Source organism: Zingiber officinale, chromosome 3A, assembly GCF_018446385.1.
Source record: "Zingiber officinale cultivar Zhangliang chromosome 3A, Zo_v1.1, whole genome shotgun sequence".
Lineage (NCBI taxonomy): Eukaryota > Viridiplantae > Streptophyta > Magnoliopsida > Zingiberales > Zingiberaceae > Zingiber > Zingiber officinale.
Genome location: NC_055990.1, coordinates 54,122,422 through 54,138,941, shown reverse-complemented (window position 1 = coordinate 54,138,941; position 16,520 = coordinate 54,122,422). Strand labels below are relative to the sequence as shown.

At 41.2% G+C, this 16,520-nt stretch overlaps 1 pseudogene; it reads right to left on the bottom strand.

Moving 5' to 3' along the window:
- Positions 1 to 13,704: 13,704 nt before the first annotated feature.
- On the bottom strand, positions 13,705 to 15,884 carry LOC122050422 (annotated as a pseudogene).
- Between the last annotated feature and the right edge of the window lie 636 nt (positions 15,885 to 16,520).

Sequence of the window (16,520 nt, the reverse complement as noted above, 5' to 3'; positions counted from 1 at the left end):
TCCCCTTCACAAAAACAAAGGTTAACATGTATTATAAATATCTCTTGAGGTCAAGCCTCAAGCATATGTACAATCCACACTGTTAGGACCTTCAGATAGCGGCTAGAGAGGGGGGGTGTGAATAGCCGACCCTAAATTCTCGTTTCTTCCTACAATTTGAGTTAGCGCAGCGGAAATAAAAGATAGAAACGAAAGTGGAGAAGATCAAACCTCAAACACGATGATATAACGAGGTTCGGAGATGATACTCCTACTCCTCGGCTTGTCCGTAAGGTGGACGAATCCTATCAATCCGTAGGTGGATGAGACCCCGGAGAACCGGCTAATAAAAACTCCTTCTGGGTGGAGAAACCTCACCACAATTCCTTTTGCAACAGCAATAATGGAGTACAAAGAATTGAGCAAGAAACAATGGACAATATAAATATAAAAACACACTACCCAGTTTGCTTGTCTTCTCGTTGTCGACTGGAGTCCGTTGATGAAGCAGCAACTTCACGGATCCAACAATAGTAGCTAGAAAACCAGCCTACGGAAGCTCACACGAAGCTTCAGAAAATGAAGAGCTCAGCAAAGCTCAGATCGCAGTCTTGAGGAAGAAGAAAATCTTCCAGAGCCTTGTTTCCACCTTCACTGTAGAGGCTTATAAACTGCACTACGAAGAAGACAGAAGAATCCAGAAATCTAGCCGTTGAGTCACAACGACTAAGCCTGGACCGATCAGGCTCCATCCTGATCGGTCCACAGACCGATCAGGCATCGGTCCTGTATCCCTGATCGGTCTGTGGACCGATCAGGATATAGATGGATCGGTCTGTGGACCGATCCCCCCTTCTCTGAATCCCCTCGCTTCCTCAGATAACATCGCTTCCTGATCGTTCTACGGACCGATCAGATAACCCACAGAAAGCTTCTGTTGGGTTACTGATCGGTCACCAGACCGATCAGACAACTACTGGATCGGTGAACAGACCGATCCAATTTCCCAGCCTTAAACCTAAAGCCTTCCCGGTCTAGAGAACGAGCTACCGAGTCCTCTCTAACTCTGTCTGGTCCAGAGAATGAGCTCCCGAGCCCTCTCTGACCTAGTCCGGAGAACGAGCTATCGAGCCCTCTCCGACTTCGTCCGGTCCAGAGAACGAGCTCCCGAGCCCTCTCTGACCTAGTCCGGAGAACGAGCTACTGAGCCCTCTCTGACTTCCACGTCCGGTCCAGAGAACGAGCTACCGAGCCCTCTCTCTGACCTAGTCCAGAGAACGAGCTACCGAGCCCTCTCCGACTTCCCATGCCAAACTTCCATACTTGGACTTTTCCCCGTGCCATGCTCCCTGTTTGGACTTTTCCCGTGCCAAGCTCCCTGCTTGGACTTCTCCGTGACAAGTCTCCATACTTGGACTTTTCCACGTGCCAAGCTCCCTGCTTGGACTTTTCCCGTGCCAAGCTCCCTGCTTGGACTTTTCCCGAATCAGGTCAACTCAAGTCGGGTCAACCAGATCAACCTTGACCAAAGGTTGCACCCACAATCCCCCAAGTTCCTATTCTTGTCAAACATCAAAATATAACTTCTCCATTCTTGTCAAACATCAAAATATATCTCGAGTCAGGTCAACTCGAGTCGGGTCACCCAGGTCAACCTTGACCTAAGATTGCACCAACACACACCACCCAATCACACACACTCAATCAACAGGCCACTTGTGCCCACACGGCATCAAGCAAGCCCACCATTCCAAAATCAAAAACTCAGTTTTGCTCACACGTGCCCATACGACAACAAAACAAGCCAACATACACAAAGCAAGCCAACATACACAAGTGAATGATAGTCTTGTACCCATAAGGTAGCATGCAACCACACAAGCACAATCGAACACACCACAAAATATTACAATCAAACTCCACTAGCCTCCAGACATGAGGCTATATCAAACAGACAGCTACTTCCACATGCTTGCTTACAACGGACATCTGCTTCCACAAACAGACAGCTACTTCCACAGGTTTTCTTCTAAACGATGACCAACAAAACACGTTGGCCACTTTACGAACAGTTCATGTCCAAGAACCGATGCATATGGATTTGGATTTTGCTAAACATCTTTCCAACATCAGGAGTCATTCCCTCATAGCGACATTTATTACGAGCTTCTCATAGTATATAGATCATGCTTGAAATGCTAAGATACTGGGCCTTCGTTTTACGGCTGCCTCCTTTGTGATGTTGTCGAAAAATGTGCAGCAACTCTCCCATGGATCTGAAATCATGAACAAACTCTAACCATGACTTTACCTTACCCCATAGAGCACAAATGATGGGGCATTCAATGAATAAATGTTGATTTGACTCATCGTGTTGCCGACAAAGCATACATTCTTTGTTTGGTTCATAGAGCATCCTATCTGCCGTTCATAGCTTTCCATGTGCAAGTAACTATACAATGAAGCAATACTTTGGTAGGATTTCTGGCCTCCAAACCATGGACCCTAAGCCACCGAAGACCCTTATGGCTTAAAGAAATCATAAGCATTTTCAACCCCTTTCTTTCCCGCCACAAACCATTCAATCATCTTCATATTTGCTGCCCCAATTTCATTCATAGATACTTAAATCTTGTTCCAAATTTTCACAAGTCGCTTAATGAGTGGTGAATCTGAAGCTTTAGTTTGTCATTGCCAAAAATCAACCCCTTTAACATAGTTATGATGAATCCATCTCACCCAAAAGGAATCCATTTTGGATTGAATTTCCCAAAGGATTTTACTTAGTAAAGCTTCATTCCACGTACTTAGATCTTGAGATTCATAACCTCCATCATGTTTAGAAAGACAAAGAGTCTCCCACGCAATTGGAGGATACTTGGTAGATCATACAAACATTCGACATATAGCTTTAATTTTGTCAATAACATCATAGGGTATAGGGAGCATTGAAAGACAATAGCACTCCATACCTTGAAGTATCATTCTTACTAATTTAAGTTGTCCTGTAAATGATAAGGTATGCTTTGACCAAACATTTATCTTTTTGTTTAATAACGTTAAGAAGGAGGTCATAGTTGGCAATCCGTAGCTTCTCCGCCTGGAATACTCAAATATCGGAAAGGAAAATTTTCTTCTTGAAAACCAATGAGTTGTAGTAGCCGGGCCTTCATCCCCTTATCAACCCCTGCCATGTACATGTTGGCCTTCATTATGTTGGCCTTCAGCCCCTTCTGCATCCAAAACGCTCCAAACAACCCACTAACACATTGATGGAGGTCTCATCGGCATGGGCAAACAACATCAAATCGTCTGCATATGCTAGATGAGTAATGCCAACCTCTTTGCACATGGGATGATGATGATATGAGGGCATCAAGGAGGCAACCTGTAGTCTTCTTGAGAGCACTTCAATATATAAACCGAAAAGCAAAGGGGATAAGGGATCACCTTGCCTCAAACCATGTCACCCACTAAAGAAGCCATAGATGTCACCATTGAGAGAGATTGAATAAGAGATCATTATTACACATTCTCTTATCCATGCACAATATCGTTGGGAAAAAGTAAAACCAACGAGTGCTACCATAAGGAACTCTCAATCCACCATGTCAAAAGCTTTCTTTAAATCAACTTGATCATGCACCTAAGTGATATTCTTTTCTTTGCATACTTTCTTAGGAGTTCTTGAGTCAAGTTAATGTTGTCTCCTATGGATCTTTCTTGCACAAATGCCACTTGAGCTAGACCTAACAAATATCCCAATACCGAAGCTAATTGGCCAGCCAAAACCTTGGCGATCACCTTGTAGAAAACCATACAACATGAGATTGGCCGATAATTCGAGACCCCTGGGTCATGGTCCACCTTTAGAACCAAAGAGATCAATGAATGATTCCACTATTTAAGTCTCTTCCCCTCTTGAAAGAACTCATAAGCCGCTGCTAGGAAATTTGGACCCACTATGCCCCATGATGAAGTGAAAAACTTCGCTCTATAGCCATTCGGACCCAGTGTCTTGCCACATCCAATGTCATGTAGGGATGTTTTGATCTCCTCCTCACCCATTGGTCTTATCAAACCTTCAGATTGAGTTCTATTTAGCTTCCTACCAAGGATACTACTGCTGTCCATAGGGTTGCATGGTTCAGTTTGGCCAAGTAAGTCATAAAAGAAGCCCACAAACTATTCCGCTACTTCACCAATACTTATTGTTTGTTCCCCATTTCTTTTGATAAGCTTAATGATTGCATTCCTCTTGTTATTCCCCTTTACCACATCATGAAAAAATTTGGTGCATTTGTTGGAGCTCCTTAGATAAGTGTTCTTTGCCCTTTGTTGATAAAATTATTTTTTCGCTTCTGCAAGAAGAGTGACACACTTCCGGACATATATATATTCCATGGGGAAACCCCTCCCACTAATATATCCCTTTGCAACTTCTCTAATTCTGAATTTGCTCATCTTACCTTCTCCAAGATGTGCCCAAATTTTTCCTTATTCAACTCTCTCAATCGACCCTTTACTCAGTTCAACTTTAACTAGAGCACAAATTGAGCATGTCCAATTGCCGGGGCTGTCCAAGAGTCCATCACAATCCTTTGGAAATCCTCATGAAGTGCCCAAATGTTTAAGAACTTGAAAGACCGGTTCGGAGGTCGGTCTTTTGTTATTGTGTGCACTATACTGTAAGAGTGATCGGAGAGACATCCGGGAGCTGTAAACTCCACATACAAATCAAAATCTACCATTAACTCAAAATTATTCACCAAAACTCTATCCAATTTGGAGGAGACCATACCATTCGACCAAGTGATCCGACATCCAATGGAGCAAAGATACGCTAGTCCACATGCTTGTACAAAGTTTTGAAGGTCCCTCATTTCATGATTTATGACGGGGAAACCTCCTTGCTTGTCATGAATAGATAATATGGAGTTGAAATCACCCATGACCATCCATGATTCAAAAATAGTTCCACTAAGCTCTTCAAGTGACTCTCATAGCGGCCTCCAAGTGATAATAGAATACATCCCATAAATGACCGTCATCAAGAATCTTCTCCCAGATACAAGACACTTGATATGACAATGAATGACCTTATCGGTTGTCTTCAGAATCTCCATGTCTACCCTTTCTAAATTCCAAAGGAGCAATATATGACCAAAATTAGACATATCAAAGTTATGAGCATATCTCATACCTACAAACTGTCGTTGCATGATTAGAGCTAGAGACTCCTCTTTAAGCTTTGTCTCCAATATCGCCATTATTTGAATATCTTTATTCTTGAGGAGGTGTTGCACTCCTTGTTTTAGGGACTTGAAAAAGCCCCTAATCTTCCAAGTGGCTAGCTTCATTGACCACTTATGCAGACTGCTCGTGTCCGTAGGTGACTTTCACTTCTCTGGCCTTTCATGCCTTCTGTTGTCACTCCATTCGCTGCCTCATTACTTGACCTTGTATCTGAGGTGGTTTCTGATGTAACAGTAGTAGTAAATGCTGCAGAACTTGAGGCCATGTTTGCTGCATTGTTCACTTGATCTGTCCCAACAGGAGAGTTTCCCAAGCTATCCGTTTGCTATAATTATGCCATGGCTGGACCATGTGAGCCCCCATTTGTCCCTGTATCTTCATTAGAAGCCTAATTGGTTCCCTCATCTTGATGTGCTTGCTGTGGAGGCATCTCATCAGCTCTTCGAGTGTCATATACTACCACAGGAATTGGACTTTGCATCGCTACAATAGCCAATTCATTCTGCGATTCTAGATTGTTGAAGGAGGTTCATGACTGACTGACTAGACATGAGTCCACCTTTCTTTTGACCGACCGAAGCCTCTACCTATCACCCCTTAACATTACCATCAACATTATCTTTCTTGAAAAAAATACCTATTAGGAGTTTTTAATGTAGAGTAAGGTGCCAGTGATACGCCTGAGTGTGCATTGACGAAATTATTTGATGGTCTTATCCATCATAAATGTCATTTTATTGGCAACTGCCATGTGTTCCACCAACTCTCCTTTCTCCGATGTGATAGTGGACACACACCTCTTTGTACGAACCGATGGCGATTCACCTCCTCCTATCTAGTGGTTGCGACCAATTGGGCAGCTCTTGATTGGGCGGCTAGGATTTGAAGATATCTTAGGGTTTTTGTTTAAAACCCAAAGCATCTCAAACATTCATCCATTTATGCCTTATCCTCCTTAGTTAACTTCTCTAGCGACTGCTACCGACTAAGCTCCCTTTCTTGTGATCTTCTTTAGTAAGTGCTTCTTCCAATCTTCCTTCATTTCTCCTTCATCCATCCATGGTTCAAGAAACCTTTACTCCTTGGTATATTTTCATCCATTTTGATTTTGATAACTGTGACCTTGAAATGATCTGTCTATCCCTGGAGATCCCTAAAAACTTATGTATTCTCATTCTTGGTCCACAAGATCATCCCCATTGTCTCCCCTAGGCTACGTCGGCTTCTTCAAGAATCAACTTCAGGCTAGTTTGCACTTCCCTATTTCTTCCTTTCTATCCAAAATAAGCAAATACTTCTATATTTCACTCTAGTAACTTGCTCCTAATACCTTCCACTCGATGTGTGGAATGACAATCCTGTTCCTATTGTATGATATCCCCTTAGCTGCTCATATTTTTCACTACTTTTATTACCCTAAAAAATCAGAACATAGGGTTTTCTTGTTCCAATTTCGTCCTAAGGTAGTCTTTTTCAAGAAACCGTCTTCATCTAATAAGGGATGGAAATCCCACTTATTTTTTATCCAAGTGTCTGATTCAGTGTCTTGGTCAACAAGCTAGCAAGCGGACCTTTTCCCCATTCTCGAGTTGGGAGACTACCGCCACGAGCCTTCTTTTGTTTCTGCTTTGGGGAAACTGACCAACCTACAATTCAACATCTTCAGTTGCTGCAGGAGGGCCTCCTTTATATATTCGACTTGAGTCCCAACTGAGTAGTGCTTCTCTTCTCTTTTGGTAAGGCTTAGTAACTTAGTTTTTATATTATCACTAACTGAGATCCTTTCTATATGGTGCAACAATGACCATGTTCAAGGCTCTAGCTTCTGAGTCTCTGTGATTGGAAGAGGTCGAATTAGAATGATGAGGCCAAGTTCTCTTAGTTGAACGGGAAAGTTAGCAGGTCGGCCTCTCTGGAGAGGCCTCTAGCAACCAAGCGAGCAATAATATAGCAACAATAAGGGTGGAGGAAATTCCTTCTCTTGAGTTTGAAACACAACTACAGGTCAGGTGCAAGAGATGTCGTTTAGGCAGTTCCCAGCCATCAACATCCGAGCGGAGCCTAGCCAGGGAAGGCACTCCGACCCTATCTTCGAAGTGGATGCCTCTGGTCCTGCTCACTCATAACCCCATCCAATGGGAGATGGTCTCCCATTCGGCCGGGACTCCAATGACCCTGACTCCTTGGGCGTCATCCCCTTATCAATCCATCCAACCTGTGGGGGCTTCCTTCGAGCTTGATTTGCCCCGCATGTCGAAGAGTTGTTACCAATTCTTGGCTGCCTTCGACGTGCCCTCCGCTCAGGGGGTAACTATTAGAATCCCGGGGTAGTTTTGATGTGGTCAACCAAGTTTAGTTAGCTCTTGTTGTATTTGATCCTTATGTCTAAGTGTGCCGGAGCTTAGGAACATAAAAAGTTTAGCAGAAGACGCAACTAGCCAGAAGGGTGGCACGGGAAAGAGCAGACGGGTTCGATGCATCCAAGAGATGAAATGTTGAGGAAGAGTACAACGATGGATGAGAAGAACGTGCACGATGTTTGAGGGATAATAAGCCAGGGAGGAAGCCTGCTCGAGAAGAAAGCTAGAAGATGGGTCCAGGTGAGCCAAATTCTAGATGAACGAAATCACCCAGATGATCGAAGCAGCAAAAGAGCAAACTGAGCTGCTAAAGGCACCTCTAACGTTGCAGAAGGCACCCTCGCGCCTTCTAGTGGAAGGCGCCTTCAACTACTTGAAGACACCTCAGACTGGGCAAAAGTGACTGTTGACAAAGATAAAACATTATCCTCATTTGCTTCGCTGGAGGTGCTTTTCACCTTGTTGGAGGCTCCTTTTAACTTTAGATAAGATTTTTCAGGGGCTATAAAAGACCCTTGGAGCTAGAAAATAGATAACAACTTCTGTATTCATTTCTAGCAACTTTTTGAGTGTTCAAAGTGTGTAAAAGACTTCTCCACCTTCAACGAAGGAGATCTACTAGTGCTTTTCAACGTCTTGGATTAACAACCACCTAAGTTGTAACCAAGTAAACCTCTGCCTTTTACCTATTCTTTATTTTATTAGTTGTTCATTTATTGTTATTATAATTGTACTATCATGCTGATAATTTACGTTGAAAGAATGAGAAGGATTTTTTCTATTTTATCTTATACAGACAATTTACCCCCCTCTTGCAGGCCCCCGTTGCGCTAACAAAATTGGTATCAGAGTCAGAACACCTCAGAAGGACCAACTGCTGACTGAAGTACTGAGACGATGACCTGCCCCAACATCTTCCTGTCTAAGTTCAAGGGGGAGCTCACAATATAAAAAAGAAAAATGGGAGTATTTTTTAAAACCGATTTTGATTTATTGTTAATATTAAAATATGAATTTATAGCACTGAAATATAAAGAGAAGTATCAATGAACCAAGAAGGAGCAAGCAAATTTTGTGGTAAATGCAAGAGTCAAATTCCATCTACTGAGCATGCTACCTCCACAAGAAGTCAACAGAATCGGCACCTACGAATCAGCAAAGGAATTTTGGGAGAAGTTCTTAGAACTACATGAAGGTATGTCCGAAGCCAAAATCACAAGATGGGATCTACTCCGGAAACAAATCAGCAACCTCCGAAACAAAATTAGCAACCTCCAGATGGAAGAAGGCGAATCAGTTGCTCATCTACACAGAAGAATCAAAAAGCTAATCACTAGATTAATAAACCTCAGAGAAATAGTAATTAATTGGGACGTGCAAAGGTATGCTTTAAATAAGTTCCCGAGGACACTAGAATGGGCATCTATAGTAGACTCCTACTATATCTCTAAAGACCTCGAGGTAAGTACATTAGAAATCCTTTTTTCCACTTTTGAATTATACAAGTCTCGATGTGCAGGACAAAGAAAGGGACCAAGTCAGAACCTAGCACTACAAGCCCAGAAAAGTAGACCAAACTCAGACTCTGAAGCATCCATCGACGAGATGAAGCAGCATTATTGGTAAGAAAATTTAATAGATTTATTAGATCTAACAAATTCAAGTCGCAGATGAAAAAGGACTTAAGAAGCAAAAGGAAGATTCGATGCTAAATTGCCAAGAAGAATGTCACATCAAAGATGACTACCCTAAACTGAAGAAAGACCAGGGCAAAAGACCAACAAGAACGAAACTCAAGAATTTAAAGGCAATATAGGATGAATATTCATCCTCTGAATCTGAGATTGAGGCCTACGCCAAACTAGCCCTACTAGCCAACCACCAAGGAGAAGATGAAAGCAGCTCAGAGATGAGCATCGATGAAGGAGGAGGATCATCAGAAAAATTGCAATGAAGAGGAAATATTAGAACACGAGGTAAGTAAGGTATGCGCCTTAACTCCTAAAAAGTTATTTCAATATATTAAAGTACTTTCTAAGGATTTAGTAAAACTAGAAAGAGAAAATGCTAAATTAAAAATAATCTTAGCAAAAACTCGCTCTTTAGAAATGTATGATAAGTTAAAGGAAGAAAATAAAAAAATTGAAGGACTAAATTGAAAAATCTAGCAATTTTACATGTCTTAATCAAAATGTCTGGAACAATGATAGAAGTCTAAATTGACATTTTAGATACCATAAGGGTCAAATTAGAAAGTTATCACTAAAATATATTCCTAAAAGATACTTAAACAATCCAGTAGAAAGAAATCTATATTAGGCTCCCAAATCCTAATTAGAATAATTTTTTTTTAAAATAACAATTTGTAGAAAGAAAATTAAATGTTAATTTCTTTAAAAGACTTTGTTTAGAAGTGGTTGTTATTCCAACATCTAAAAAGGCATATTACCTCACCACAGTTTGGAAACCAATTATTAAAATGAATGTTTAATAGACTAACTATTAAATTGCTAACTGTTATAAATTTTTCCAAATAAAAAAATTTATTTGTTAAAAAGGTAGTTTTTAAATTATTTTTTTAAATTATTTTTTTAAATTTATTTTCTTCTTAAGTTAACTCTTTTATGTAAAATTTTATAACTGTTAAATAATGAACTTTCTATGGATTATTTGCCAAAAAATTTATTTCTAAATCTGAAAAATCCTGAAACTCATTTTTGATAAATTTAAATTCTATTGACCCTTAAGAAAAATTTTCCTGAACCCTTAGAAAAATTAATTCTTTATCTAAATTTTTCTTTCTCGCTTTATTTTTTATGTGATCAAAGAGGGAGAAATTAGTACAAGTTCAAGGGGAGTTTGAATAGTTGCATAAATAAGTTTTCTTTCTAAATTCTTTAATTCGTTGTATTGAAATTGTTATTTGTAATTTACTTATGGTATTGTACTTTTTTAACTTTAACTTGAACTTGGGTTGATACACATCAAAAAGGGAGATATTGTTAGAATCCCAGGGTGGTTTTGATATGTTTAACCAAGTTTAGTTAGGTCCTATTATATTTGATCTTTATGTCTAAATGTGCAGTAGTTAAGGAACACAAGAAGTCGAACGGAAAAGGCAGCTAGCGAGAAAGATGACATGGAAAAAGAGACAACGGGTTTGGTGCATCCGAGGGATGAAATACTGCAGTAGAGTATATCGATGGACGAGAAGAACGTGCGCGACGTTCGAAGGACGAGAAGTTGGAGAGGAAGCCTGCTCAAGAAGAAGGCCGGAAGATGGGTCTGGGTGAACCTAATTCCGGATGAATGAAATCACCCAGACAATCCGAGTAAGAAAGAGAAAACAGAGCTGCTGAAGCTGCTGAAGGAACCCTTGCGACTTTCTAGTGGAAGGCGACTTCAATCTATTGAAAGTGCTTTCGAGCCTTTATGAAAGACGCCTTCAACTACTTGAAGGTGCCTTAAACTGGGCAAAAGCAACTGATCCTGTCCGAATGAAGTGTTACCCGACCAGCGCCAACATGCCGAGCTGCTTGCAAGCCGGCTATAAGGGCCTCATACACTGCTTCATTGTTGGTAGCTTTATAATCCAGCCGGACGGATAAGTGCATCTTTTCTTCTTGAGGGGAGAGCAACAATATTCCAATCCTGCTTCCGAGCTGAGTGGACGACCCATCCACATATATTCTCCACATAGCTTCCGGCTACGACCTTTGCACCTCAGTCACAAAATCGGCCAAGGATTGCACTTTGATCGCCGAGCGGGGCTGGTATTGGATGTCAAATTCACTTAACTCCGTCGTCCATTTGATGAGCCGCCCGGACGCTTCGGGATTCAGTAATACACGCCCGAGCGGGCTATTGGTCTTGACAATGATGGTATGCGCCAGGAAGTATGGGCGAAGGCGCCGAGCAGCGAGGACTAGAGCGAAAGCCAGCTTCTCGAGCCCAGTGTAGCGAGATTCAGCATCTTTTAAAATATTAAGGAAATACACGGGCTCTTCTCCGTTCGCCCTCACTAACGCCGAGCCGATTGCATGCTCGGTTGAAGACAAGTACATATAAAGTGGCTCACCCGCAGTCGGCTTGGCCAATACCGGGAGAGAGTTCAGATATGCCTTTAAGTCTTCGAACGCCCGATCACATTCTTCATCCCAGTGAAACTTAGTGGCCTTGCGCAAGATTTTGAAGAAAGGGAGGCTCCGACCGACAGTTTTGGAGATGAATATGGACATAACAGTTATCCGACCGGTCAAACGTTGCACTTCCCTTGTATTTCTTGGAGGCGGCATGTCTTGCAGAGCTTTCACCTTGCTGGGATTTACTTCGATTCCCCGCTCGGTCACTATGTATCCCAGAAAACGCCCTCCTTTTGCTCCGAACAGGCACTTCTGGGGATTTAGCTTGACTCCATATTTGCGCAGCGTTCGGAAGGTTTCCTCCATGTCTTTGAAGAGATCGGCCGCTTGGACGGTCTTGATGAGAATGTCGTCCACATACACTTCCAGATTTCGCCCGATCTGCTCTCTGAATAATTTATTCATCAAGCGCTGATAGGTGGCTCCCGCATTCTTCAATCCGAACGGCATCACATTATAGCAATATGTGCCGTCGGCCGTCACGAAGGTGACTTTTTCTTGATCTTCACGAGCGAGCGGCACTTGATGATAGCCTTGGTAAGCGTCGAGCATACAAATTAATTCGTAGCCGGCCGTAGAATCCACTAGCTGATCTATCTTGGGCAGAGGATAAAAGTCTTTTGGGCAGATTTTGTTGAGATCCCGAAAATCTATGCATACTCTCCACTTGTTGCCCGGCTTGGAGACTAATACTACGTTCGCCAGCTAGCTCGGGAACTACACCTCGCGTATATGGCCGGCCTCCAGAAGCTTCTCCACCTCCGCCCGGATGATGGCATTCTGCTCGGCGCTGAAATCTCTTTTTCTCTGCTTGACTGGCCGAGCGTCCGGTCGGACGTGGAGCTCATGCTGCGCAATACTTGGTGAAATTCCGGACAGCTCATGTGTCGACCAAACGAAGATATCATGGTTTCTTCTGAGGCATTGGATTGGCTCCTCTTTCTGCTTCACCTCCAGATCGGACGCAATGAATGTTGTAGCCTACGATCGGGTTGGGTGTATCTGTACTTCCTCTTTTTCTTCATAAACTAAAGAGAAAGGCTTTTCAGTTATAGCATTCACCTCAATCCGTGGCGATTTCCGAGCGGAACTTGCTTCTGCTCGGACCATTTCAATGTAGCATCGCCGAGCTGCCAGTTGGTCTCCCCGTACCTCTCCCACTTTGTCTTCAACGGGGAATTTGATCTTCTGGTGGAAGGTGGAGACGGCCGCCCGGAACTCGCTGAGCGCCGGTCGTCCCAAAATGACGTTGTATGATGAGGGAGAGTCGACCACCACGAAGTTTGCAGTCCGCGTCCTTCTGAGCGGCTCCTCTCCCAGCGAGATAGCTAGCCGGATTTGTCCGACCGGCAGGACTTCATTGCCCGTAAACCCGTAGAGCGGGGTTGTCATGGATAGCAGTTCGGCTCGGTCGATTTGTAGTTGATCGAACGCCTTCTTGAATATGATGTTGACTGAGCTCCCTGTGTCAACAAATACGCGGTGAATAGTGTAATTGGCTATTACCGCTTTGATGAGTAGGGCATCGTCGTGGGGTACTTCAACTCCTTCCAAGTCCCCTGGCCCGAAACTAATTTCCGGTCCGCTCGCCCGCTCTTGGCTGCAGCCGACTGCATGGATTTGGAGCTACCGGACGCTCGCCTTCCTTACTCGGTTGGAATCACCTCCGGTCGGCCCTCCAGCTATGATGTTGATCTCGCCTCGGGAAGCATTGCTTTTATTTTCTTCTTCCCGAACGGACGAACGGGGGCGTTCCCTAGACATCCGGGGATTCTCCCGTCTCGGAGAGCGACGCCGCTCGGGCGTCTGTTGTTGTCGCCTGTCAGCTACTGTCCGCTCGGCTACACGAGGCCTTTGTCGCCTGTCAAACGACGGTGATCTACGCCCGCCACCTCGAGGAACACACTACTAGAAAACTAAGCTTTTGAGACACAACAAAATATGTCTTAAACTATAAATTTAGTGTCTCAAAATGTTTTTGAGACGGTGATGAGACGGTAATGTAGTCGTCCCTAATACAAGCATCTCAAAAAAATATTGAGACAGTTGTACTGTCTCAAATGCTATTTAAGACGGTGATGAGACAGTTATCCAATTGTCTCAAAAGTATTTAAGACAGTTATTGTTTTGTCTCAAATATTATGTCTTATCCTGTGAAAAAACTAAAGACACTAAATCGAGATGGTAATGTGCTGTCTCAAATAGAAGTGAAGACAGTAAATTACTGTCCCTAATATTTTAACTTGTTAGATGCAATAATTATGACAAAAATTAATAATCTTTAAAGAACATTTATTATACAAATTAATCTAGATTAAATTTATTAAATTGCAATTTCAAAGCAAAAGAAAAAACTCTCTTTTTTATAAATTAAAAATGATATCCACAATATAAAATTCTATAATCATTAATTGAAATGCATCCAATATTCATCTAATAACAGAAATATCTACATATCTATCATTAATTTGATAATAAAAAAATAATTATTCCCATGAAAGTTACACAAAAGAAAGTCTAAAGAACAACTCCTCGTGATCTAGAGATAACTTCTATAATCCTTCTTCACTAGAATCCTGAACATAAAAAAACTCTTATTAGAGGTAAAGATGATTTATAATATATACTGTTCAAAAAAAATCAATAAATAGAACATTTCAATAAGAAATCTCATCATCTAACACATAATCCTCTTTATTGCAACTATATATATACAACATAAACAACCGCAAGTTAAACAAACCTCTTCATCTCGTAATAAGAAATGATGGTCTATGTGTTTGTCAATATCTTTGTGTCTTTCAAGTTGTTGCACCTGTAAAATAAATTTATCTACAGCTTAAAAATATGTACACTACTACATCACCAAAATTGTTAATAAAACTAAAAAAGATTCTTATGAAAACAACTACCAATGTACCTGTTGGTTATCCAATCCTTGTTCATGTGAAATAATATTATCTGCAACCTAAATAAAAAATAATGTACGTATCACAAAACTATCAAAATTTATTATAAATGTCAATAATTTAAATAAAGTAAAGATACCTTTTGATTTCTAAATCTAGTAGTTCGTTCAAGATAGTATCATATAGTTAACCCAGACCCACCTTTGGAATTAGGGATGACAATTTCACCCGAACCCGATGGAGGATCCGACATCCGACCCGAATGGAGGAGGATATGGAGGGACTATCAATACCCGATACCCGACCCGAATACCCGATTAAATAATATATGTACATATATTAAAGAAAATTTTCTTTTTCTAAAATCAATTTACTATTTTTTGTTGATATTAGTAGACCTATATAGATGTTTAATCTATTTTTTATAATTATATATAAATTTTTTAATAGGATGTTAATTTTAATATGTTTTTTTGAATGATAATAGCTCGATAGAAAGAAGAAAAAATACACGTATAAAATATATGCGGTCCTTTAATGGGTATGGGTATACCCATTGGATATCCTATACCCGATGGGTATGGGTACGGAGGATATAGAATCCGACCCGAACCCGACCCATTGCCATCCCTATTTGGAATGTCATAATGCTTACTGAGATTTGCCAGATACTGATTGAAATCCTGGATGCGATCACGGTGAGACTTGTTTGATGTCTTCGCCATCTTTTTCGCATTAATCCTCTCCCTCTATTCAATATATCGCCTTTCTGCTGGAGTCAAGTGATCATCGACTGATGGGGCTTGTCCTTCAGACCCAACCTTCACGGCTTCAGTGAGGACTTCAGTTGGATCAGTTGATAATCCAGAACTCCCACCTGTATGATACCATAAGCAATCTTAAAAAATTGTTACATCCCTTCTCAAATAAAGTGGATTTTAATAAGCATCAGAAAACAAGAACATCTCATGAAAGGCCAAGGTAGGACAGAATAAGCTTGAAATTGCTTGGTATGATTATAAAATATTTTCTAGAGAAAAAAATAGTAAGAATCTACCTTCTATAAGTTCCTGATTTTCAGTCTTGGAATCTATTTCATAGTTATGCTTCTTCTTCTTTTTCACGCCACCTCCCTTCACATCCAATGCTTTTCCTTTCAGTTTAAGCTTCCCACCAACATGAAACAACTCAAATACAGTAGAACGAAGGAAAAATGCAATATGTGAAAGATCATGCATAGCTAATAGGGGTGAGTATGCCACATATCCAGTAACCACTAATAGAGCCAGTCAAACAGTCCCATGACCCTAGAGGTACCTCCTAGAGAACATGCAGTCATATAGTCGAAGCTAACAATAAATAACAATATCAGTCATAAGTTACAGTATCAGTCATATTTGGAAAGGCCATTCTCGGAGCACCCAACCCGTACTGTCACAACATATGCTCATACTCATCCAATTAGCCACATAAGAAAATATGCTCAATCCACGTTATACCTATAACAATAATACATTCAATTCATTCTGTATTCACAACAATTAATAAATCATGTATAACATAGGATAACTAACGAATAATAAGGACTCATGCATAATAAATAAGGACTACAGCTCTAGTTCTTCCATAATTCTACACCTCATAAGCAGTTAGATGAAGCAACTACATTAAACTTCAATAGTGCAATAACATTCAAATTTCACAGAATTGATGGATCACAACTACCCAAGTTCAGCTATCATGGAATAAAATTCAGCTAACTAGAAGATGTGCACACCATTGAAAGAAAAACCCCTCATCTTTGTTATTGCCAGGAAGAGGAACCCCAATGCCAACTCAATTGAAGAACACTTAAGGGTAACTAAGAAAACTGA